The sequence below is a fragment of the Delphinus delphis genome, chromosome 7 (genome assembly GCF_949987515.2).
Source record: "Delphinus delphis chromosome 7, mDelDel1.2, whole genome shotgun sequence".
Taxonomy (NCBI): Eukaryota; Metazoa; Chordata; class Mammalia; order Artiodactyla; family Delphinidae; genus Delphinus; species Delphinus delphis.
In genome coordinates, this window is record NC_082689.1 from 81,746,901 (window position 1) to 81,774,451 (window position 27,551).

A 27,551-nucleotide genomic window follows, 5' to 3' on the forward strand; every position below is an offset into this window, starting at 1 on the left:
TCCGGGAAGAGGCACAAAAGTGAGAGGCCCGCGTACCGCAAAAAAAAAAAAAAAAAAAAGGAAACCTTTTTTTTATTTTTTTTTTAATCAGAATGATCTATGTTAGACTGTGGAGATAAAGGACCTATAAAAATAACTGTCTAATTATTATAGTTCAGAAAACAATTTAATAGCTCTTCTAAGCAACCAACTCACCATATAAAACTATAGAAACAAATTAAAAATAAGTAATATTTATATTTTCAAGAGAAGTCATTTTTGACAATAATATTCATCACAGAAAACTAGCAAAAATCACTAAGCTGCTAACCAGAAATTAAGGGGAACAAATAGACTCTAAGTATCTACACTCAAAAAGAAGAAAAATAGAGAGCAAAGGAAAAAAAAATTCCTGCACCAGAGGCTGTATACTGTTTTAGTTGATTCACACAGTAGCAGAAGTGGAGTTTGTCACAGGAAAAATTTTACGCTGATATTGAAAAATTAGGACTTTTCAAAGTATTTCTGGTTTCTTCTGAAAAAAAATAACAAAATTTGATTTTACTGGTCTAATATTCCCACTTAGAAAGGATTCTAGAGCTAAACAAAAGTGTCCCATTAACAGGTCACATATTCTCCAAGGTTCCAGTGTACCTACCTGACACACAAAATTATTTAAAGTACCTTTTTTTGCATTTTGTATTCTTTGTATCTCACTCAAAATTTTACCAAGTGTATTCAGAAATTTACTTAGTAACATAAGCATGTGAACAGTCATGGGAGACATGCACAGAATATAAGTGAAAGGATATGGTAAGTCAAAACAAATCTTTGGGGGCTCAAGAAATAGTGAAAAAGAGGTTTGGTATTCAGAGGTAATACTATTAGTATTTGAAACTATGACAGTGTTTTTTGGAGTGGTTAAAAAACACGCTTTTAATATGGTTAAGGACATAAATAAATTTAAAAAATACAGTGGATACTAGTTTCTGTAAAATTATTTTTTCAAGTTAAACTCTACTGAGTTATGCACACAGTTTTGACGGAAGCTTACTTAATCTCTTCTCCAGTCTTCTTAATTGGTTTGCACTCTTCCATAGTACATCAATTTTATCAACTTCCCATTATAAATGAAATCTGATACTTCCTGTCAAGATGGTATTAGGGCATAAAAATTTGTTTCCGAAAATGAATGAATGTGGTTGTGAGGTTGCTTAGACAGGGCCAGTGACAAAAAGTAAGCAAGTTTAGCAAATTAAATTATAATTTGGCAGCCCTAACCATTTAAATTAGCTTATTTATGAGGCTATATTTATTACTTACCTTGAGTGTCTATTTTTTAAAGATCTTGTCTGTAAACCATATACCCTTCAATATCTACTTCCCATACGCAGAAACTGTTATCTTCAATAAGCATCTAAAAGAGAAACATAAGAAAATATCATGACTTTGAGGTTATAAATATTTTTCTACTTATTTTAACTATTAAAGGAGATCTTGAAATTATTTTTTATGATTTCTTTAATAACTGTGTGCAAAGGGAGGTATGTATCATAGGACATATTTTATGTAATTAAACAGTAATAATAATTCTTCCCTTTAGAAGATCAGAAAGTTTTGTGAAACATATATTTTGATTCCTGGCATAGAGTTTAATAGTTTCTATAAGTACTAATTTTATCTCGCTAACCTAGTTTCTATCAACATTTTTAAGAAATATAATTTTAAACACATTGATTCTGATGTCCTACATGAAAGTAGCCCTACCCTAGAAAATACTTCCCTTGTTCAGAATGAATAATTACCAAAAATATATTCTCAATTACATTTGAGTTGCCTATAAAAGTCAAAATCATAGAAATCAATTAGTTAAATATTCTGTCCTCATGAAAAGGTATTATTTACCCCTTATCACTTCAACTGCCCAATCAGTGCTTTACATCAACCTAGTAAAGCTTAGCAGGGGTCTTTTAAAAGAAATTGCCTCTAACAGAGAATTGGGATTATTCAGAGAAAATGCTCTTTGTTGAAATAATTTGATTCTGATTTCCTTTGATTTTTTAAATAAGCCTGAGACAAGCAGTTAGGGAAACAGGATTTGGATGCTACAGTGCCATACCTTTAGCATGTGGTTTTCAGCACTATGGATTCCAAAGCCAATCAATAACTTTTTGATTAGGAACATCATTGTTCCTTTCTGTCATTAGTGTAGATCCTTGTTTCAGTTGCAGCTACACATTAAAAACACCTGGGGCACTTCTAAATGTATGGAGACTCAGTCTCTTCCCTAAATATTCTGATTTAATTGGTATCACATGGGGGCCAGAAACTATTTTTCGAAGGCATTGAGGAAGGATATCTGTTCTGCAGGTTAAGAAACAATCTCACTGCAACTATTTGACTTAGTTTCTACAGATAACTAATAAGACATTAACTTAAAAAAAATACTTACTACAGATGTCTATGAAAACTAGTAAGATACTTGCTAATCTCACTACTCAATATTTAAAATGACTTCAAAGCTTCCATGACACACATAAACCTACCTCAACAATCTATATGTTAGATTACATGGATCCAAGCATGGCATAATGGTGGTTGTAGTGAATCCCAAACTATAATGCACTTAAGGACCAAAGGTACTACTTTAAAATAAAATATAGATTCCCAGGTGCCATGCCCAGAGATTCTGATTCAGAAGAACTAGGCTAATAGGAGTCTCTATTTTTAGAGGTATCTCTGGTGATCATAATACAAAAGGTCTACAGTCCCTGTAAAACAGTGCTCTAAGGGAGTTCCCTGACAGTCCAGTGGTTAGGACTCTGTGCTCTCACTGCCGAGGGCACAGATTTGACCCTGGTTAGGGAACTAAGATCCCGCAAGCTGCGTATCGTGGCCAAAAACAAAACAAAAAAAACAGTGCTCCAAGTATTTATAAATAGTGACTATTACTAGAACTTCATTATAAGCATTTATAAAAAAACTTCTTGAGTTTATTCTGCAGTTACATTTCTGATCTTTAAAGATAATTCTAAAACCCACTGGTAAAAAGTAACTTTAAACAAGAGTAAATAGGATTTCAGCAATAAATCAATGTAGTTATGCTAAAATAATGTTTATGGATCATATATTTTGTAAGCTTTGCTATCCTCCTAAATAAACTGTGTACGTAATTGATAAAATACTCGTGGCCCAAAAAAGAGAAAATCAGGTTATATTCTATAATGAAAATTTAATCTAAAACCTCATATATAACTAGAAACATGCCCTCAATGTCTCAAAATTAACATTTTTTGTCCTTAACTTAGTGGGGGGAAAAAGCTACTCTAATATCATTTGCTCTGTTTAAATACAAGGCCAAGAAAACATCTTGATTCATTTTCCTCAAGAACATACACATACACACAAACATAACTTACTAAAAATAACATGAAATAGGCTGTTAACATTTTAGTTTTGAAAATTCTTATAAACAGGTCCAGAAGTACTTCACAATAAAAATAATATATTCAACATCACTTATTCTTTAGATTTTTTCTGAAAAAGAAAAGTCTAATAAACAGAGGTAAGTATCGGAGTCTCTGTTATACACAATAAAGATGGTAATCAACAAGTACTAAACCTTGAAAGAAAACTATAGATATTTTCTCTTATCTGCCTAAGATGGAAGAGCTCCTAATAAAGTATTCTTCCTACATGCATGTGCCGCTAAAGACTAGGTTTTTCTACTAAGTTAACATCAATCTTAAGTTCGTGACCAAAGTCGATTTTTTCTCCCCGGCTTAGTGCTGCTTAACAGCTGGGCAACAGTCATGGATTTCCCAAATGTCTTCACAAAACGGGAGCTATTCCACCTCTCAAACCAGTAGCAGAGGCTGTAAGTCTGCCTCTGTGATTCACAGCTATGAAATGATGTCCCAGTGTCTTTTAATAGAAGACTCTTGATCTTCTATTATCTGACCTCAGCTGCCTTTTGCTGTTTATCTCTCATCTCTTGGTCAACCAAAAATTAGCTCAGACACTGCTTGCTCCTTAACGGAAATTTCCATCAACCTGACACTAAAGCTATCTTTCTCTTCTGACTTCCTTCACTCATTATTGCAAATTACTTAGCTAATTAATCAGGTACTCACTTGTGGTCCCTTATTTCTACTTTTGTTATTATTTAAGATTTAGCATGTTTTTCTAGTAATTAAGTACAGTGTTTTACAGTGATTAAGTGAGGCACCTAGCTTTTCTCTTTAGTATACTTTATGACTATGAATGCTTTAAAAATTGTAATCTCCCTATGCTGCATGAACTTTCCCATCTGTTCTGAAGACTATGGCACCTAACTCTCTTAATGTCTAATAAGCCAGGTAATTTTGTCTGAGAGTAATAGCGTAATAATCACTGGTATTAATAGCAACTAAATGAACAAGAATGAACAATTTTCAGTAAATTAGAATCTATTTAAATATACTTAACACAGAAGTCATAGGGAACATGGTTCAGTGTTTCCTTAGGAAAACCACCTGTTTTAAGAAGAACCAATAACTCTAAATCACACAATACTTTACATCACCAAAGAATTCACAACCTATATATATTACTCTTCAATGATTAAAAATACAGACTTCTAGATAATGGACATTAGGTATCTCCAACATTTGTCATATAAGTTGCTAAAACTTCCTCCTTGCTTTTAAATACAGTAGTAAGAACTAACATTTATTGATTTCTAAATTCTATGTAGCATTAATTAATTTAATCCTCACAGCAATAGTAAGAAATGCTTTTATCATCTACATTTTACAGATAAGTAAGTTGAGGAAGAGAGAGAGTAACTTGCCCAATGTTTCACAGATAATAACTGGCAGAGCTGGGTTTTCAACTCATGCAGTCTACAATTAACTATAGCATTTCATGAAACCCTCATCCATTAGCTCTGGTAGCCTTATCTAATACATCCTCATATCATTTCCGCCTTACGCCTTCCACCCTTTTGCAGTTTATCAGGTTTCCCACAGAAAGGAAAATGTCATGGTGGTCTACTTCCAACACTTCTTCCTCACAATAAGATGATTTCTAAGTTCTCATTTAGCTCTACATGCTCCCTATTATTTCTGTACCATTTACATAATAAAGCCTCTGTGATATAAAGGGTGTATCCTAAAAACCTCAGTCTTGCTTCTGAATGTAATGTACTATAAGCCTAATCACATTAAAATCAATGAAGTATGGTTCAATACTGGGATATAAAACTTACGGTTTTAACTCAATTTTTTCTACAAAAAAATTTGCCTTCTTAAAATATCACTGCACTCCCAAGTTTAAAACATGGCAGTTTTTATAGGAAGAAAACATGCTTTCTACTTCCCTGAGCTATGGAATTATATTTAACTAAACTTTTACAGGTTATTGCTTTCATACCATTAGCAGTATGCAATTTCATAGCCCTCAAGATCCCATTTATTCTGATCTGACAGTGATGTAAAATTTTTTTTTAATTCACAAGTTTCATATATGGCTGAATAGAAACAGATTATAGAAAGAAATTATAGAATAAAAAAACCTCACAAAGTCTTAACAGAAAACAAACATTCAAAGAATTAAAAATATTTTTAGCCTATGTTTGCTTTCTTAAAGTTTCCAAATTTCTTCAGTACAAGAGCTCTAATCATGCAATCCATGGAAGATTTGTTTTCTCAACTGTTTTTATCATAGAGAATAATCTTAGCCTGAGCATATTCAAGCCATTCTTAGTGCCAGTTAGGACCATTATTAGATTTATTCCAGATCATTCTTTTAGTGGATCTGGAATAACTTTTATATATGTTTTTTTGTAGCTATTCTATTTTTTTGTGGTAAACAGCCTAAGAGGCCCTTATTGAGTATGCCCAAGTCACTTTCAAAAACAACCAACCATAGGTTATTCTAAATCCTGTCCACCAAAGTAAGCCTTGTCTTTAGTCCTCTTGCAACTTGTCCATATGATCTGGCTTCAGTAGGAAACTATAAAGTCCAAAGCAACTGAAGTTCTCTCTATGAAAGTTGATAATAACCAGGGTATTCAAAGTATTCACAGTAAATGATATATTTTCATTAAATAAAGAAAAAATAGCCATCCTTTTTTTTTTCCCTACTAGCATTCTCTAAAAACATCCATCTGGTCTAGGCAGGGTATCTCTTCAGCTAAAATAAATAATCAATTTGGTTGTGACAGACCTCCTTAATTACATCTGTTATTTGGAGAATACTAGTGAGTGATTTTTTGGCTACACTAATATGCAAACACCTTGAGAACTGACCTTTCTGGAGAGAAAAAACTAAGTACAACATTTTGCCAAAATACAGTACCAAGAACACACATATGAATATTCTGGCAATACTAAATTCAACTTTAATCTTATTATCCTATTGGGCTTGTTGATAGACAATTAATGAGCTAATAGAGTTGCAGCCAGTAAATGGGTGGGCAGCTCATTTATTACTATAATTCTATATAGTCTCTCATAAGGTTCTCATTCCTCAACTACTATGGAATGAGAACTCAAGGTTGACAAAAATGAGTAAGTTGTAGAGAAAAAAAATGGATTGGGAGAACGAAATCAAGTGAATATGAAGGTCTGTGTTAATAGGTTTACATTCAATAAAACAAAAATTTTTTAAAGGAATCATTTCATTTATCCTTCCATGTGTTAGAAATTTTCAGGGACTTCCTCAGAGGCAGTGCTATAGAAACAGTATAAAGCTATTTATAGGATAAATAGCTATGATGATGTTGATGCTATCTTCTTATCTTCTCAGGTTCTGCCTCTTGCCTCCTGAGTCCTCTCCCAGTAGTCTCTCAACACATTTCTAGCAGTTTATCCCCCCCTTTATCTTTTTGTGTGTGAGTGTGTTTGTGGCTTCCTTAAAAAGTCACTACCACTGACATAACCTCAGTTTTCTTTTCTAAAACATCATATTCCTCTTTCTCTGATTATCATCACCAACAGGAGTTGCCTACATTTCCAGAATGCCAGAAATGAAGTACTTTTCAATGCTGGAAAATTCTATAGAGGAGGAAAAAGAGGGAAGAAATGTAAGGGTGACAACAACTACAGATTTCACTGTTCAGGATTGTGCTAAAAGGGTAGATGAGATTACTGGACAAGAGACAGGGATATCAAAGAAGGAATTTCAACATCAGAGGGTATGCTTAAATTCCTTCTGAAACATGGTAACCTTGAAGGCCCCTTCCAACTCCACGATTCTTTGAATTTATGATTAGGAATCACAAGTTTTATGAGCAAACAAGAGAAGAATGTTTTGAAAAAAGCATTCACAAGTCAAACACCAAAGTTGTACTGCCTCCTTTTGGAGGAAGACAACAGAAATTCATGAACATTTAACAGAGTATCACTAATTTTTTAAATTCTAAAGCAATATGGCAAAATACAGGCACTAGTCGTACCAGTCAGCAATTTACTACCTAACATATTTAACTAACCCCAAGGTTAAAACCTTGGGGTTTAAATATTATAAATTGATCATGAGCCAACATGAAGAATAAAACCAAAACCTGGGGAATGATGCTGAACTTCATGCCACCAAAGGAAAGAACTGGAATTTTGCCTAACAAAAAAGATGTTCTGGGGCTTCCCTGGTGGCGCAGTGGTTGAGAGTCCACCTGCCGATGCAGGGGACACGGGTTCGTGCCCCGGTCCGGGAGGATCCCACATGCTGCGGAGCGGCTGTGTCCGTGAGCCATGGCTGCTGGGCCTGCGCGTCTGGAGCCTGTGCTCCACGACGAGAGAGGCCACAACGGTGAGAGGCCTGCGTACCGCAAAACAAAACAAAACAAAAAAGATGTTCTGCTGCTGCTGAAACAGACAATGGGTCCATGACCTCGTGTGCACGTGCACGCACGAGAGAGAGAGAGAGAGAGAGAGAGAGAGAGAGAGAGAGACCACTGTTTTTGTGCACAAAAATTAGGAGGCCTTAAAGAAGTTTCACATATTTTCCAGTATATTAATGGTGCTACAACAACATTTTGGGGCATTTGACATAAAAGACACTGACATCTCAAAGAACACTATTATGAAGAAAGATTTCATGAATCTATCATAAATCCAGTCCACTGCCTAAAAAGAAATCCAGATCCAGAATATGAACCATGTTTTATTTACATGGTGGTAACAAAGATAATAGGTCTAAAATAATAGGTCCACTGTATTTAACTGAACAAATTACTACAGTGTTATAGGAGCTTTAGCAGAAAATATTGAATCAAAACTCAGAAAAAGTCTCTTTGGAAGATGTTCTCTATATAAAAACAAAATCATGTAAGTTAAAAAATTAATAAGATATGCTAGACTCATTAATTAGTACTTGTTAGTTAAGACTAATTTGAGAGAAAACTAGAGGGAAGATATATTTACATTAACTTATAGAAAAATTTTAAATAAATACAATTTAAAGTATGTGCATACAGACTAAAAATTGCTCTCTTGTAGATATTTTTTAAATAAGCAGCTTCACAATACAGCTATAGATTATTAAAACTGGCATAAAAAGTGCTCCTAGGCAAACACCAAATTTATGCTATAAGACTTTTTAAACGTCCTTTAATATGTAAATACCCTCCTTCCAATATTTATAACATTGATAATGTAAAGAAAGCATAATCTTTTTATATAACATATACTTTATATATAACACATAGTTTATATAACACATGTAAAGCCAAAGTGACTTTTCAAATTATAAACAAAACAGCCCTCCAAAATGATGAATCATCACTCCTCATTAATGGAAATAAATATTCAAGGTAATATCCTAATAAAAGAGACTTTAGCCAATATAACTGAAAAAAAGCAACAAGTGGTTGTATATTGGGAGAATATTAAAAAGTTATAAAAGAAAGAAATGGAGGGAAAAAAACCAAAATGAAAATTACCTACATAACCAAATCAAATTCTACCACAATTTCCAACAGAAACAAAAAGATAGCAGGGAGAGGTGATAGAGCTCTGTGCAAGGAGGTGAAGTCCCCATATGTCAACCCATTGAAACAATAAAATGACAAGCAGAGAAAATGCAAATAAATGCACAGAAGAATAGGAATATCATCCTTAGTGATGTCTGAAAAACACGTTAATGTGACTAAAGTATCAAAGCCACAGTGCTTGGAGGAACCACTAGGATCTGACCTTCTGTAGATTTTTGGTGCCGGCACTCATAACAGCAAAAGAAACCATATTATGTAAGAAATTCTGTGAGCTGCAGTAATGACTGATTTTGTGACATCTGGAAACAGCTATCTTTTACCAAAAGAACAATATTTCAAAAACAATATTTCAAATCCTACCAAGAACAGCTCAATATTATGCCAACTTGTCAAATAATGAAGAGTTTTGTTGGAGAAAATAACACACTGCCAAAGGAATAAATTCCTTATAAACAGAAAAAGATGTCTGGATTACACAAATTACCTCTAGGATTAAACAAAGATGGGGTCATTATTGACTCGGTGAAAGATAATTGAGAAATAAAAAAATGAAATCCAAATATGAGCACAAATGCAACCAAAAAGAGCTTCTGAGTCACTCTTGTTTATTAGAGATTTTTCAGGTTTAGAGGATTGTCCTGTCAAGATTTTGTGGGATGTATGAAAAATTAATGGAATATCATTTTAGATCTTTCAAAGGTGACAAGTCAAATGCTATACATATAAAATGTGAAGTCTTTCCAGAAATTTGTTCCATCTTCTCTGTTTATAATGAGCTGAATGACTATGCAGAAAAATACTTGAACGTTTAAACCACAGATTATAGGCCATTTTTCTCTGAGTGATTTAAGTCTTAATACCACCTCTCATATATAGCTTTAAATGCTACTTAAAATTAGTCGAATATTAAATGTTCCAAACATGGCCAGCATTTATAATGCTGTGATCTTCTGATGATTCCTTAGCACTGAGAATACAGCTGTAGGTACCATGGTAGATACAGAAATAATAAAATGCACCCTATATAAATATACAGTAAGTAGATCTTTAACTAGGTACAGTAAACTGCAAATTAATATGTGGAAGGAAAACTTAGTATGATGGGTTCATGTTCGGTAAAAATTAAATATAAAACGTTTAAAATATTTACTGATTGGCTGGTTGCAACAGAGAGCAAATGAAGCAAAAAATGAAATATTCAGTTCTTTTATATAAAAATAATAGGAAGAAATGATCTCAAAGCAGTTAAAAAAATACAAGAGCAAATGAAGCAAAAAATAAAATGAAATATTCAGTTCTCTCATATAAAAATAATAGAAAGAAATGATCTCAAAAGCAGTTAAAAAATACGAAATATTGTGATACAAACCAAGAAAAAATGTATTCATTCACTGAAATCTGCATTTCAAATAATTTTTCTATCACACAAAAAGGTGAAAGAATAAATACTCTCAGTCATTTTCTGTTGCTCCCAGATTATGAAATTAAGAGATTAGGTTTTTAGCAAATTTGAACATACACTATATAGATTATTAGGTAAAAATCATCATTGTTTTATTTTTCTTGGATGTGGATAAAGAAGACGTAACAAGAAGAAGGTTATAAATGAGAGCAAATTCACATTTGGAAAAGCAAACCGACAAAGTCTTTACAATAACAATACAATTTTTGGTCAAAGAACCATAAATCACAAGTTTCTTCCAAACTATTGCAAGTTCATAATTTAAAAAAAATTGTTGACTGCAAATAAAGGCAATGTATGTTATCTGGAGATCGATCAATCATCAATCAATATAACTGAAAAGGATCATACAATAAAAGTTTAGCAGAAATCTCAAGGAAGGAATTCTCAGTTATACCTGATCCTATAAATGTGTCTTAAAAAACATTAAAAATTAATACAGTATTCAAATCTTTACATATCTATCCAAATATTAGATATATCAAGATTATGATATTAGATATATCAAGATTATGTATCTAATGTTTGGTCAGAATGAACAGTGTGGCTATACCAGTTGTTAAATACTAAATAGTAAAAGACTTCCACACTTGTTGGAAAATAGCCACTGCTCCAACCTCTCCATATGTCCCCTTCTCTCTCTTGTGGGGGGAGGGACCTCTCCCCCCACCAGAGTTCTCCATGTTCTAATCCCTAAGGAGCTAACACTTGGCAGAGCATAAGGCCTACAAGACCCTGGCATCCACTATGGTTGGTGCTTGGACCATACCAGCCCTTACATAATTCGAACCTCTCCTCTGTTAATAAGACAGGGCACAAGCTTTAAGCTTGGAGTCAGAGAGACTATATTACAGCAGCTCTGCTATTTGAGTAAATCACTGGATCTTTTTGAAATTTCAACTTCTTTTGAAATAAAGTTATTACTAGCTACCTAGTAGGGCTGATTGTGGATTATGTGAAATGACATAATGGGCTTATTATTAGCACACGGTAGGCATACCATTTACTTTCTCCTCACCTTACTAGGAACATAGTAAATATTACATGGAAAAATAAGCAAAAACTGCAATCCTTTATCACAAATGGGTCATGTTTTAAATATTCATTTTTGAAATGAGTAGAATTAGAATGAATATTCCCCATAGTAATCATTATATAAAAGTAGTTATGGGCTTCCCTGGTGGCGCAGTGGTTGAGAGTCCGCCTGCCGATGCAGGGGACGCGGGTTTGTGCCCCGGTCTGGGAAGATCCTACATGCCGCGAAGCGGCTGGGCCCGTGAGCCATGGCCGCTGAGCCTGCACGTCCGGAGCCTGTGCTCCGCAACGGGAGAGGCCACAACAGTGAGAGGCCTGTGTACCGCCAAAAAAAAAAGCAGTTATGTATCTTAACAATTTTATAAATTCCAATTTTATCCATAATGCACTGTTCTCATACATGAAAAATTTATTGGGCATTCATATATGATAAGCACCATTCTAAAAATTTTACATTTAAGTTATTTAATCCTCAAAAAATCTTACAGAGTAGTATGTTCTTATCATGCCCACTTAACAAACGAGGAAATCAAGGCAAGGTGAAGTAACATGTGCTTGGTCACATTAGCTCGTTGAGTGGCAGAGCCAGGATTTGACCAAGGGCCTATGTTCCTCCTAATCACTATACTGTATTGTCTTTGGAGTTATATAAATCATAAAACCTATAAATACTTATAAAAAGTAAAACACTGAGAAGAAATACATAGTAGTTTCTCAATTTGTGATATAAACAAAGCAGGTCAAACTGAGCAAAAGAAGAAAAAAGAGTGCTACACTGAATTTATCTTGCATGCTGGTGGTTGGAGGAAAAGCAGGCTAAGACAAATTAGATTTATGGAGACACCAAGTTTGTCTATTGTCAAAGGCTTTAAATGCTGCTATCATTGGTTCTTCATCACAGTTAAACTTCCTGAGTTATCTTTCCTTTTCTTATTTACATATCTATCATAGGTTTTACAAAATGACACTTAAAGGGTGGAAAATCCAGCAGGAAATCTATAGTCCCTAAAATGGGCTTGATTTCTCCCTCCTCTTTCAGGGTAAGTGTCCTTTTAAAGACAGCCTGCAAACAGTTTGCAACTGGTTTCGGCCTGGGCTCCCCAAACTGGATTATCAACAGTGACCAGGCTCTTGCCTGGCACCTTTCCCTCAGATCAAGAGAATGGGCATATTTGATCCAAGGGGGTTAAACTCAGCCACTGCCTGACTCTATCTTCTTCAAACTAGACCTAGGCCTTCTTTTTACCCTTGAGACTCCTCTGAATGCTCTGTGACCATTTCTGGCTTTGAAAGGTTACTTTTTAAATTCACTTCTTGGTGTGCTAAATAATTTATCTCTAACACTCTTAGTATTTTTAGATTGCTCTTAATATTTTCCTCTGAGCAATGAATTACATTTTACTGCTAGAATCAAGGTGGCCGTTAAGTATTTTATTCATTTATTTGGTATATTAAATGCTCTGAATGCTAGTTTCTAGTCTCTCAGGATCTTATTACTTTATTATTTTGTTTTCAATTCTTAGCATTTTTAGGTATCCCTAAACATTTATATTTGAGCATTTTAAGAGTATTAAGGTTTGTTTTAATTTAGACTGTAGGTTTCAATATATTTTTTGTTAGAACTATATTTAATTTTTTGGTTAAAATGCATTTTTTCTTACTTCCAGTGTTGAGACTTCACTATTTATATTGATTCTAGTATTTTAAAGTTATGTTTAGAATTTTAATAAAAGGGTGACCATATAAGACCCTTTTACTTACATAACTTCGCTAATTTTTACCAGTATTTGGTAGCTAGTAATTTTAACAGTTTTGTATCATACAAAATACTATCATACTAAATATTTTCAGTCCCAAACAATTAATAGATAACCTTTACAACTGCCCATTTACTCTAAACAATTTATCATAACAGTATAAAATAAATTATACCAGCAAAACGGGAAGGATTCTCATCTTTGGGTTTATTAGTTATCTTAGTGGGGTTTCCAAGGAAGCAGACCCTGAGACTAGGACTGAGTGGACATAATTTATTTGTGAGGTTCAGTGAAACTGGTAGGGGAGGGGGCAAGGTGATAAGAGAAGGGCAGGCAGCTAATACAGGGTACATTATTAAGCTAGGTATCACAGAAGCCAATAGAAACAATCTAATGGGGGAACCTGGCATATGGTATAAGATACATGTCTCAGAACTGCCTAAGCCAAGGACAAGAAGCTGAAACCTATCACTCATTGCTTAAAGTTTTCCCCCAGTAGCTTCCAGCAGCTCAAAGGCAATCCTATGGCTTAGATGCAGGTGCTGGCCTTTGGAAGGCTGATGTGTACAAAACAGTGAAGGGCTACAAGAGCATATGGACAGAGTACCACATTACCTATTAAAGCTGTTAGGTAGCCCCCAATCGCCACAGTGATCATTCCAACAAAGTAAATTTAGCCCAAAATGTTGGTGAAATTTTGGCAAACCAGTTCTGACTGGAAGCTGAAATTAGATATTGGTGACAATATCTAAGTATTGGGCTGTCCAAACAGTTCGTTCGGGTTTTTCAATAAGATGTTACAAAGACCCTAACAAACTTTTTGGCCAGCCCAATATTACTACTAAAAAGGTAGTTTGTAACTTCTCAATTCAAAATGCTAACCCAATAGGAGCCTGGTACAAAGACACTAGGAAACATATAAGTTCAAGGAATAATACCAGCCTATGATTTAACTCTTTCAAGAAATAATCCTTACCGATTCCTATAATGTCTCAAACTCCAGCAAGGACCAACACCCATCAGAACAAAGAATGTGAAGCATCAAACCAAATAATCAGTCTGGCCGGTCCCTAATAAATGGCTACATTCCTATTGCAACTTGAAGGCCCATGGTATTAAAAAAAAAATCAAAGTATGGATAAAGTCATTTGGAGGATCCACAAACGCTTTCCCCGAAAAGACAATACTGCCCTGACCTAAGTAAAATTTCTGTTACTCAGATTTGAATTCTTCCTCAGCTTTAAAGTCTTTCTTTGCTCCTCTTACTATTCATCCGAGTTGCATCTTAGAGCCTCCTCCTTTTGGAGTATTCGATAGCATTTATGTTTCTTGGGGTCAGTTGATAGTTGCTGACCTGGAGAGCTCAGGTCCAGGTCCTGGTGTTACCATAATGCCAGAGCTCCTGGGGTCAATGTGATGTCAAATCTGATGGATTCCTATTTCTGGATCTTCACTCTGCTCAATGTCTCACTTTGGATTAGTGCTTACAGCCAACTGGATAGCTAAACCAAACTAGATGGCTGTCTTGAGCTCTGTGGGCCATATAGGGGCATCTTTGGTCACATACTACCCACTGATGTAGGTTTATTAAAAGAGCGGTGATCTTTCAAAAGCTAAACATACCAGTGAGAAAAATAACTGTATATCAACTATGTATCTGTACCAAGCAAGATCAATACTGTAGCTATGAAACTGAATTGTAGTTGTGATTTTTTGCAGAGAACAGAGAAAAAAAGGTGGAAAGCAAGTGCTGTGTGAAAGTAAAGAAATGACGTTTCCCCTTAAACTGTGCCATGTTACTTATCATTCTATTTGGGACAATTATGCATGCATTTACTTGCTCTGAATTATATTTTTACGACATAGTTGCCAAGCATTGGTCTATCTCTACTGCAGAAAGTAGCGCCCCAGACTTTGTCAGAGCACCTCTGCTGTCACTCTGTGGGTTCTGTGGTTGTCAGACTTACTTTTAAAGTGTGAATGCACGGGGTGGGTATTTTTGAGGGGGTGGAGTTGGGGGAGAGGTAGTAGGAAATGAAAAGGGTAAGAGATTCATCTTGGAAACATATTTTCCTTCTCAAAATGAAGAAGTCTGGTAAAGAAATATAGCACATAAAGCACTAAAAACTTGGGAAAAAAAGAATAAAATTGTACTTTCGTATATTTTTAAAAGAGCAGTTTGCAATATAAAATTATATACTATTAATAACTCTTGAGTAAAACATCATTTTATGTACAATATGTCTAATTTCTTATCATCTCAATTTTAATAACAAGAATAACAGAAATTTATAGCTGGGCAGCAACATGGACGGGCCTAGAGATTATCATACTAAATGAAGTCAGAAAGACACAAATACTATATGATATCACTTATATGTAGAATCTAAAATATGACACAAATGAACTTATCTATCAAACAGAAACAGACTCACAGACATAGAGAACAGAATTGTGGCTGCCAAGGGGGAGGGAAGGGTGGAAGAGGAATGGACTGGGAGTTTGAGATTACCAGATGCAAACTATATATATAGAATGGATAAACAAGAAGGTCCTACTGTATAGCACAGGGAACTATATTCAATATCCTGTGATAAACCACAATGAAAAAGAGTATGTAAAAGAATACATATGTATGTATAACTGAGTCACTTTGCCATACACCAGAAACTAACACAACATTGTAAGTCAACTATACCTGAATAAAATACCTTTTAAAAAGAAGAAATTTACAGCTAGAAGAAACCTTAGTAATCTCCCAGACCTTGCTTCATTTTCAAGAAAAGAGAACAGAGCTAAATGGTTGACTTGCCGAAGGTCGTAACAGCGATAAAAGGGCTAGGATCCAGGTCTCCTCATTTCCTCTCAAATGTCCATTTCACAAAAAACTTTAAAATACTATTAACATAGTTTTTACGCAATTTGCAGAGCTTTTCATCTGTGCTCCACAACATAATACCTTCTTCATATATGTACTTGTAGGAAGTATTATAAGCATTGCACCACCTCCGAACTTGAGCATATTTCAAATCTGTATGTCTTTTAATTATTTTCTCACTAACAGTGTGAAAGGATGTTTGTGTACGGCTATATATATTATATATATATATATAAAATATTATATTATACACCTTATATTATACACCTATATATTATACATCTTGACTGTTAACAATTCCATTAACATGAAATACATCTGAATTACTGTAATTCTTTTAAAATTTACAGCAAGTCACCAGTCTCAAAAGATAAAGAGCTATTTTCTGAAAGTCACACCTTCTAAAATTAAGCAAAGTGTGGAAAAGGGGGATGTGGACATGTAAATTAAAAAAAAAATTATCCCAGCACTTTAACCCAAAGTTTTTCTCCCCTGCCCACGTTTTTTGTTTTTCTCTCCGCTCCCAAACTACATATAAACAAGAAAAGTGCTTCTAACAGCTCTTCATTGATCCATAAAAGGTTTTAAATCAACAATATAGTACTACTTCATTAACAAGTCATCTGGGTACAGAGTTTTGTTTTTTTTTTGTGGTACGCGGGCCTCTCACTGCTGTGGCCTCTCCCGTTGCGGAGCACAGGCTCTGGACGTGCAGGCTCAGCGGCCATGGCTCATGGGCCCAGCCGCTCCGTGGCATGTTGGGATCCTCCGAGACCGGGGCATGAACCCACGTCCCCTGCATTGGCAGGCGGACTCCCAACCACTGCACCACCAGGGAAGCCCTGGGTACAGAGTTTTTTGGCTTGGACATGAAACAGGTTGAAAGAAGTTCCTGACTGAAGAAAATGCTGGCTCAGAATGAAGGCCAACATGAAGATAACTAGTCTAGATGCACCTGAGGGAAAGACCCATTTACAATAAGAAATATAGTGAGTATAAATTATATTCTCACAAGTGCACAGTTGTTTAATTATATTAAGAGTAAAATAGCTTTGGGGAGAAACCAAAACAAATCAATCCTATTTACAGCACAACTTCTCTAAGATGTGTTTTAGGTTCCTGCTTTGGAGGCTTGGAGAATGTCTTCCTCTTGCTGTCTACTGGCATACAGACAACATGGGAGGATCAAAGAATAAGCCTTCTTCTCTAAAGGGAGCTCTCTAGGTACAGCACAAACGTGGCATTAATTAGATCTTCACAAACCAGATGCTCAGAATCCAGAATGCCTAGACTCGTTCCTTGTGACTGGGACAACCTATAACAATTCAGTCACGGGAATGATAGGTTTTAAATGAACAGAAATCAAAATATTTTTTCCCAAACTGTGAAAATCTGATCTGGGTTCAAGTAATAACTTTCTAGTTTATACTATATACTTTCCCTAACATAATGTGATTTCATCATCATTAAAACCTTAGGGTATAGGTGTTCTCATCTTCACTTAGCAGATGAGAAAACCAAGAGACTAAGAGAGGACAAAGCTCTGGCCCTGGATTGAAAAACTGGGGTGGTAGAACCCAAGCCCAAGTCTAGTGCTGACTCCATCTTTCCACATTGTTTTTTTAGTTGTTAGTATCAAAATTCAGATTTATTACATTTTAAAATTATTTGTCTGTTTTATTACAAAGTGATTGAGATAGCTTATAAAGTACCAGTACCATATATTAAAATGGAAATAAGTGAGAAAATTGAGATAAAGAAAAATTATGAGTGGGAAAAGTTGAGATTAAGAAAGAGTTGTAGGAAATGAATGTTTTTATATATCATTATGATGACAGTACAGGAACATATTAATATATAAGACCTACTTTAGCAATATAGCGCTTTTTTCAAAATATCATTAATTCAGCAATGTTGTCAGGTATAATCACTCTGGAATTCTCTTTTCTATGGGTCCCTCTATTTTCAGTGATGTAGTTGTCAACAATGATCCAAAAATCAGAAAAGGCCTCCCTTTTCCCAGGTGGCCAGGATGATGGGATCTCTGTGGGAACTCCGCCCTAGGAAACTAGTTCCATCTACTAAATGGTTTTCAAAGGTAGAAATGTATTTCCAATTCCAAAACAGTAAATTACCAAAAAAAAACACCCTATAACTTGAGGCTTGGGGGTTTCAGTTATTCCCTATTTGATGGAATAATGCAGAAAGTCTACAGAACTAGTACAGTGACCAAGAACATCTACATAGATATTTCTAGTTCCTAATATATTCATTTCCAGAGAGATTTTAATTCAAATATGATCAAACTCATTTCAATAAATTACATTAGTATAATACCCAGTTTTGATCACATTATATATTATGAAAACTGGAAGGTATATTACATATTATATATGGAAAGTAGAAGGAAGATATCAAAGCCTAACTTCTCCTAAGTGTTATTAGCACTTTCCAGAAAAACACCTATGCAATCCATTTCAAACCCATCTTTTCAATTAAATATTTATTAATTAGTATTCAAACTACAATTTCCTCCTGGGAAGAAACAGAGTGTATCCATTTAACACAGCACGAAAATAGCATACAGTATAACAAGGTTTACAAGCCTGGCTTTTATCCTATAAATGTTTTTGGATCTTGTGACATAAATAATTCCTCATTAGAGTAAAGAAAGCTGACACACTCCTCAACTGGGCTAAGGGGTAAAGAGTCGAGTTTATCTGTCAGTATTTAAATTCATGTGCCTCTGAAATGACTGATACAAGTGGAAAAAGTGCAAAGGGCAAGAAGTTTAACTCCACCCCATCTCAGTCCCATTCTCATGATATACTCCTGCTCAGCACCAACTTCGGTTTTCTGAGTAGGTGTAGTCCTTTGTGGTTTACTGAGAATCTGACATTCCAGGTCCTCTACTTCCAAGTCTGCCACTATAATATCTTGTGAGGGGACAAAACTACACACGACCTACATTTTAAATTCTCCTCTCTGCTCACCTACTTACCTATTCTCTTTCCTTTCTTCCCTCTCTTTCTTGCTTCAAAGATAGAAATTAGATATGGTATGACTTACTTCTCCAAACAGACTATGGGAATAAATAGGCATCACTAGGTTTGACACTAAAATTTAAATATTATGACTAAAACAGATCTTGGAAGAAATAACAAATGCTCACCTACCAAAAGCATTTCCTGGATTGTTAATAAGACCTGGCTCTTGAAGCTATATATAATTTATTAATTCCAATGTAGATATCTCAACATATACATAATTTTAGACTTCCATGTTGTTAGCATTATATATACATCATAGTTCTTCTAGTAAACTAACATTAAAGAACATAACTGGGTCTTCTCTCTTAATTCAATACAGTAAAATTTGGAAACCCTACTGTGTGAGATCGGTTTCAGGTGCTCTTGAGCGTTTTAAGGAGTACAAAGAGTTGGAGATATCAATGTGCACAAATCACCATAAAAGCAGAGATACAAATAAAATACCATGGAAACTAAGAGGTGGGAGGGAGTAATAACTCCTTTGTAACTCTTGAAGAATTAAGATATAAAGTAAATCAAATTCTGGTGGACTGAGATTCAAAATCTAATACTAAGGAACTCAGATGCAAGTCTATCCCTAATTATAACTTTCAACACGAATCTCATAAACTCCTCTGCTTATCCATCTCAAAGATATCTCCCACAATAGATCCAATGTCTTGGAAAGATCCCACTCAACAGCTTCTTGTTATATTTCACATGACCTCTGAAAATGCCATCAACTCTAGGAAGCTCTCTCACCTGGTCTCAAACGCTGTGATTGTTCTCTATAACATGTAATGACTACCCTACCCACATTACTTACTATTTATGATATCACTTACATAACTACCTTAAACTTTGGTAACTTTACTGTCAGGTACTGTGCTGAATTGCTTTACTTGTATTTATTCTGTTGATCCTCACAACAACCCTGCATGCTACTTAACAAAACCGACTCTATTTCATGCATCAAGAAACTAAGGCTTACAAAAATTAAGTCACATGCGGAAAACTAACAAAATTAATAAATTATAGTCAGGAAGTCTAGCTCCAGAGGCCACACTACCAATCAATAAGCAATACTACCTTGCTTAACATTGTTGTAAATGTTATATTAAAAAACTCTTGCCTATGAGAGCCTGAGATACCACGACAATTCCATTTGCTTTGTGTACATAAGATAATTGCACACCCAAATCATCTGCGGAACATATTAACACAGATATCCATAACCCACCCTAGAAGATATTGATTCATTTTGTCCACAGTTGGATTGGGCCTCTGTATGCTTAGAAAACCCCACAGGTATTTCTGATGTGTAGCCAGGGTTGACAGCTAATGTACATTACACACTTTTACAACACAGACACATTTTAAATAGCATGAGCACCAATTTGGATTTCTCAGTGGCTGCCACGAACACTGTATTAAGAAGGATACTAGGGCCAGTGCAAGCTCAGATTGCCTGGATTCAAATCTTGGCTTTGGCATTAATTACCTGTGTGACCTTGTGTTCAACTTCCTTATATGAAAACATGAATAATACTGGTGTTTACTAGGGTTGCTGAGATGAATAAAAACTTTACTAAGTAAGGAATTTAGAACAGTGCCTGGCACGTGGAAAATTTCAATAAATATTAGCAACTGTCATGGGAGTGGCATCCTAAGTACTAAGTATTTGCCAATTCAGACCTGAGAAATGACACTCTTGGCGGCTGAAACTTAATGAGTTTAATGTTATACCTATGAGAAAAGACATTTAATATGTACACTTCTGAGAAACATACTTAGAACACAACTTATTTGCAAATTGAGGACTATTTGTATTTGAAGCTTTGTGGTAGTGATGTCCAGCATGGCACAGAAAAATAAAACCTATGTTATGCAGTAGAAAAAGCATAGATTTAGAAGTAGGGTACTAGTGTTTGAACCTCAATTGACTACTCAATTTACTCAATTTAGTACTCAACTGTACTCAATTTACACTTGCTCTGTATAAACCAGAGCAGAACATTCAACTTTTTGTTCTCCTCTCTGTAAAGTGGGTATATAAAGTTTTAACTCTGCAATGTTTCTGTGAAGATTACATGAGATGATGAATGTGAATGTATTTAGTATACAGTTGGACACATGGTAAATATTCAGTAAATTTGATGTTCCCCCCATGTGAGCCGCCCAATCCTATTTAACCTATTTAAAGCTAAAAGACAATATAAACTGCCAAATGTAATCTCCCAATTTAGTATGTTAATAACATTTTCTCTATTCTGGCTCTTTGTACCATTATGGTTAAGGTTCTGGATATAATGAACAGACCACTGACAAAATTGGAGCCCCCATGGCTGATGATCTTAACAGAGTCAACTGCAAGAGACTCGAATGGAAAGCCTGCCATTTAAACCCAGGGACAAGGGCTTCATGTGCTTAAAGGAGCTCAAGGAATACTCACAATTTTCTTCCCATCTTTTTCTATGTATGCTTGTTTTACAAGACTGTCCAAAGGTATAATTTTGTATTCAATGTTCTTCATATGACATATTCTCTTGAGCATTTCCCCATTTCGTTAAAAATTCTTTACAAATATTATCTGCACTGGCTGCATAGTTGACCAGCATAAAGATGTATCATATATAATTGCTCCCTTTCTGCTAGGCTTTGATTTTGTTTATAAATTTTTTTTTCTTAATAAATTTATTTATTTATTTGTTTTTATATTTGGCTGTGTTGGGACTTCGTTGCCGTGCGCGGGCTTTCTCTACTTGCCAGCGAGAGGGGGCTACTCTTCGTTGAGGTGCACAGGCTTCTCATCGTCACGGCTTCTCTTGTTGCAGAACACGGGCTCTAGGCGCGTGGGCTTCAGAAGCTGTGGCTTGCAGGCTCTAGAGAGCAGGCTCAGTAGTTGTGACGCATGGGCTTAGTTGCTCTGCGGCATGTGGGATCTTCCCGGACCAGGGCTCAAACCCGTGTCCCCTGCATTGGCAGGTGGATTCTTAACCACTGCGTCACAAGGGAAGCCCTGATTTTGTTTATAAATTTTTGTTATTATAAATAATGCTGAACGGAATATCCTTATTCATTAACATTTCTATATTATTTCCTTAGGATGAATATTCTAAAGCATAATTTATTGAGGTAAAATTCGCATAACATAAAATTAACTATTTTAAAGTGAACAATTCAGTGGCATTTTGTACATTCACAATGTTGTGCAACCACCACCATTACTTCTGAAACATTTCCATCAGGATGAATATTTTGAGGTATTAATAAGAATGAACATTAAAAAAAAATTCAATATATACTGTTAAACTGCCTTCCAAAAGTAGGCCAATTTATACCTTCATCAGTAGTATCTGAGAGAACCCATTTCATAGCACACTTATTTCCAAGTATATTAAAAAGTAAAAAACCTTGACAGTGAGAAAGGTTTTACAAAATATTTTTCTTCATTTTCAGTGATGAACAGTAAGGTTTTGATTTTTAAAATATTTACTTGTCATCTATGTTTCTTCTTTTTCAGAACTGTCCATAGTAATGAGACAATTCTGAGATTCTATGAGGCATCTCCAGTGGTTTTTACAATGGATGCTTTAAAGGTTCCTATGTAAGGGATACATGGGCTCAGATGAGGTTAAACTTGAAATTATTCAAGGGCTCTGGAAGTGCCAGGAAGGCTAGTTTTGTGTTTTGGGATACTTACATACCTACATTGGTGAAATCATTCCATTGTCTATGATAAAACACTAGGTTTTTAAAAAATAGTAAGCAGAGATGAAAAATATAAAGGATTATTATAAGAAAACAAAAATGACAAATATTTTCATTCAAATATTAATTTACAAAATGATTTAAATATTTAACAGTGAGCCTATCACTCTGTGGCTAAAAGTAAAGGAATTCTAAAATTACTAAAAATGATTAAGAGTGCACAAGTATGATAGGGAAATTTCTGCAAGTTTTGAAAGTCAAAACTAAAGATAATGCTAAATTAAGAATGTAACGCCTTTAGATTCTTTAAAAAGATGCAACTCAGATTCATACATGAGATTGATTTTGGTGGGATAGTCTCTGAGAATTATAGCTCTAAGAATTTATTATATTAAATTCACTAAACATTTGTTAAATGTGGCTAAGTGCCATGCACTATACTGGGGCTAAGGATACACAGATGAAAACAAAAACAAAAAACCCATAGACCTTCAACGAATTCACACTAGTGGAGAAGTTTAACATATAAACAAACTGTTACAGATTGAGATAATTGCAATGAAAAGATCACAAAGAAGTGGGTGGTAGCAAAGAAGAGGAAATGATTAGCTTTGAGTTTTCAGGGAAAGATTCTCAGAGAAGAAGACATTTGAGATTAATTTTGAAAGCAAAAATGAATTCATGAAGTTGGCAAGGGCCAAAGAATATTCCAAGTATTTGCTAAGGCCTGGAGACTTAAAATTTCTGTGTTCTGGAGGGTAATTACAAGCAGTTCCACACTACTAGTACATAAACGTAAGAGTGGGGTCTTAGGGAGCTGACACTGAAGAGGCAAAAGGCAGATTAATGAACCCTGTGTGCTGAAAAGGGAACCCGCACACACTGTTGCTGGTAATGTAAATTGGTGCAACCACTATGAGAAACAGTATGGAGATTTCACAAAAAATTAAGAATTGAACTACCACGTGATCCAACTATCCCACTTCTGGGTATTTATCCAAAGAATCCAAAAACTGTAATTTGAAGAGATATATGCATCCCTATGTTCTTCACAGCATTATTTACAACTGCCAAAATATGGAAACAACCTAAGTGCCCATCAACAAATTGCTAAAGAAGATGTGAAAAAAAATACATATTTGTTTTTATTTATATTTATATATATACACACATACAAGTATATGGAATACTACTCAGCCATAAAAATGGATGAAATCTGCCATTTGTGACAACATGGATGGACCTTGAGGGTATTCTGCTAAGTGAAATAAGTCAGATGGAGAAAGACAAATACCATATTATTTTACTCATATGGGGAATCTGAAACACAAACAAAATAAATGAACAAACCAAATCAAACAAAAACAAACATGTAGATACAAAGAACACAGTAGTGGTTACCCGAGGGTAAGGAGTGCGTGGTGGGTGTGTGTGAAATGGGTAAAGGGGATCAACCAGATGGTGATGAATGGAAATTAAATTTTTGGTGGTGAGCACTCTGTAGGGTATACAGAAGTGGAAATATGTTGTACATATGAAACTTATGTTATAAACCAGTGTTACCTCAAATAAAAAAAAATTTAAAAAAACAGAATGTGTGCTATATTACAGAACTTGAATTTAACATAAAGCCAATAGGAAGTCATTGGTGGGTTTTAATTCTGGGAGATAAATTACTATATTCAAGTCATAAAATGATCATTTTGGTAACAAATGGATTAACTGAACATTTTAAAAGGACCTGAAGATACTAGACATGATCTGGCTCTTTGACCTCTCCAGTTTGAGTCTGAGCTACTCTCCTCTGTCCTCTAGTTGGTCACATTATGCTACATTCAGTTCTATTTTCTGGGCATTCACACAAATGGTCCCTTAGCTTGGAAAGGTCTAACTCCCATTCTGAGGGTCTAACTCCCACTTATCTTTTAGATCTCAACTGGAAGATAATTTCTCCTGGAAAGCTTGCACTAACCCTCATAAGTCAGAGTTGCCCACCCACCACTAAGTACTAAGACTGCTAGAACTTCCAATCTCAAAGCACTTATTACACAGTCATGTTACTAACTGCCTGTATGATTTTCTCTCCAATTACTGTGAATTTTGTTAAGGACAACGATCGTGTCTAGCTTGATGACCATGATATCCACAATACCTAGTGCAGGGCCTGGAACACAGAAGTTGCTCAAAACAATCTCTTGAATGACTGATGAACATAAAGTGTGAGGCTAGCAGCAGGTCAGTTAGCTGATCAATAATAAAGGCTTGAACTAAGGCAAAAGCAGTGAGAATGAAGAGGATAGACAGGAGTGTAATATGGGAGTTGTAATCCGTAAAACTTGGTGAGTTACTAGATGTAAGAGGAGGAAATGAAAGGAGAATGATAGATTAAGTAGTGAAGGCTAGTTGCCTATTTTTAAGAAAAGTATAGACAGGACCAACACAATCATGTTTCCTATAACTCTTTGACCTCTCTCCTACTGCTCTCTCCCTCACACAGGCCAGGCACAATGGCTACCTTGTTGTTTCCTCAAAATGCCAGGCACACCTTTGCCTCGCAGTGCGCAGCTGCTATTTCCCCATCCTGAAATAATCTTCCTCCAGATATCCACATGGCTTGCTCCCTCACCTCCTCAGATCTTTGCTCAAATGGCACCTTTTTAGTGATTGACTTCCCCCCAAATCCTACTTAGAACTGCAACCTTTATCCTCATCTTGGCTTTCCTTAGTTCTCTTCCCTGCTTTATTTTTCTCCACAGAATTTATCAATATCAGACACATAACATATTTTATTTTCTTTGCCTCCCACTAGAAATAGGATCCCTGAGGGGTAAGGATTTGTAATTTGTTTACTTCACTACTGTATCCCCAGGTCTTAGAACAGAGTAGGCACTCAATGAATACTGAATTAATTCATTGAATGAATGAACAGTGTTGTCCATTTGGGCAGAGAGAAGAAAGAAAAAGTATGCAGGAGATGATTATAAGTTCATTCTTAGATACACTTCATTAGGAGACATCTGTGGGATATCCCAACTGGTGCTCAGGGAAACGCTTTCAGCTGGTGCCATGAAGCATTTCATACCCAGAGACAATATGTAGAGGAAAAAGGAAATTATAAAGACCTATGGAAATTGGGAAACACCAGTATTTAAGGAGTGGGCAAAGGAAGAAGAGCAAGCAAAGAAATCTGAAGAATACCCACAGGAGTAGGAAGAACCCTAGAAAAGGGGAAAAGAAACAATTTCAAGAAGTTCAATAGCATCAAATATAACAGAAACTAAAATAAAGGAAGAGGACGATCCATAGGATTTCATAACTAGGTCAGTGTTGAGGCAATGCAGTCTTAGAAGAGCACAAAATAATCACGAGAATAATTACCACTTACTGAGCACCTACTTATATGCTATGCAAGATGCTTCATGCTAAAATATACCATATCTCGAATCCTCCCAACCACACTGCCAGGTAGCTATTCTATTACCTAAATTTTATAGAAGAAACTTAGGCTCAGAAAGGGTAAGTGGCTCATAGCTGTATAGGTGAATAACAAGCGAAGGAGCTAAGGTTTGAGTCATAATGAAAACACACTTAAAAATATTTTGTTCATCTGACATTCAATATAAATTCCACATAAATTAATTTTCTGTGTAATTAATTTTCCAGGTACAAAAAGCTTGCCACTTTAAGCACCAATACTCACATATTTAAAGATCTTTAAAAGTTTAAAGCTTACACTCGATAACTCAAGAATACCATTATGACTATTACTTGCTGTGTTTACGCCTTTGGGAACTCTCGAGTTGTCTGGAGTTTTTGCTTTTATGATGAAAGGCATTACAATGATTTTTTTAATTTGAGTATCTGTATCTTCAATTCATAATTTTTCTGCCTATGGGACAGAACCATGCTAACTGCTATACATATGTCATTTTATGTAGTCCTCACCACGTGTTTATAATTTAAGTTCTATTATAAGAAAAAAGAGGCATAGAGGGGTTAAATAACTTATTCAATGTCACATAGCCAGTCCTAGCAAACATTCTAAGTGTCTGAGCCTCCAACTCCAAAGCTCAAATTCTTAATTCTGACTCAGCTGTTTTCCAGGCTAATTTTCCAAGGAGGTCCTTAGTCACTTTGCAGATAGTTCAGATTTCCAGATAAGTAATTGCAGATAGAAGAAGTATTGCCCTAAATAAACTCTGAGTTATTAAACTTCCAGAAAATGTAATGTTAACTGGAAAAAAAAAAAGTTAAACTTTTAGAATTTTGGACAAATTCTAACAATTTGAGAAAAAAAATGGAAGCAGGTAGCATATTAAGCATAACTTTACCCACCCGTTAAATGTTTACCAACACAGCAAATCTTCAATATTTGTGAGTGCTCTGTCCTAATCGTTTAATAACTGCATTAATTTCCTATTTAATGCCAAAATAAATTACCACAAACTTATGGCTTAACACAACACAATTTATTACCTTGTTCTGTAGGTTAGTAATCTTGCATGGGTCTCACTGGGCTAATATCAAGGTGTTGGCAGAGCTGCATTCCTTTCTGGAGGCATTTAAGGAGAATCAGTTTCCTTGCCTTTCCCAGCTTCTAGAGGCCTCACACACTCCTTGGCTTGTTTTTCCCTCCTCCATTCTCAAAGCCCACAAGGGCAGGTTGAGTCCTTCCTTTTCACATGAAATCACTCTCACCTCCTCTCCTGCTTTCCTCTTTCACTTT

General features: G+C 35.2%; 1 protein-coding gene across 1 annotated transcript in view; it reads right to left on the reverse strand.

The window, feature by feature from the left end:
* The window catches only part of MBD5 (methyl-CpG binding domain protein 5), a 402,522-nt gene that overhangs the window by 263,914 nt on the left and 111,057 nt on the right, over positions 1 to 27,551 (reverse strand). Inside the window, exon 5 of the mRNA XM_069540868.1 lies at positions 1,303 to 1,396. The gene's annotated coding sequence lies outside the window, so the exon portion shown is untranslated. The remainder of the gene's footprint in view (positions 1 to 1,302; positions 1,397 to 27,551) is intronic.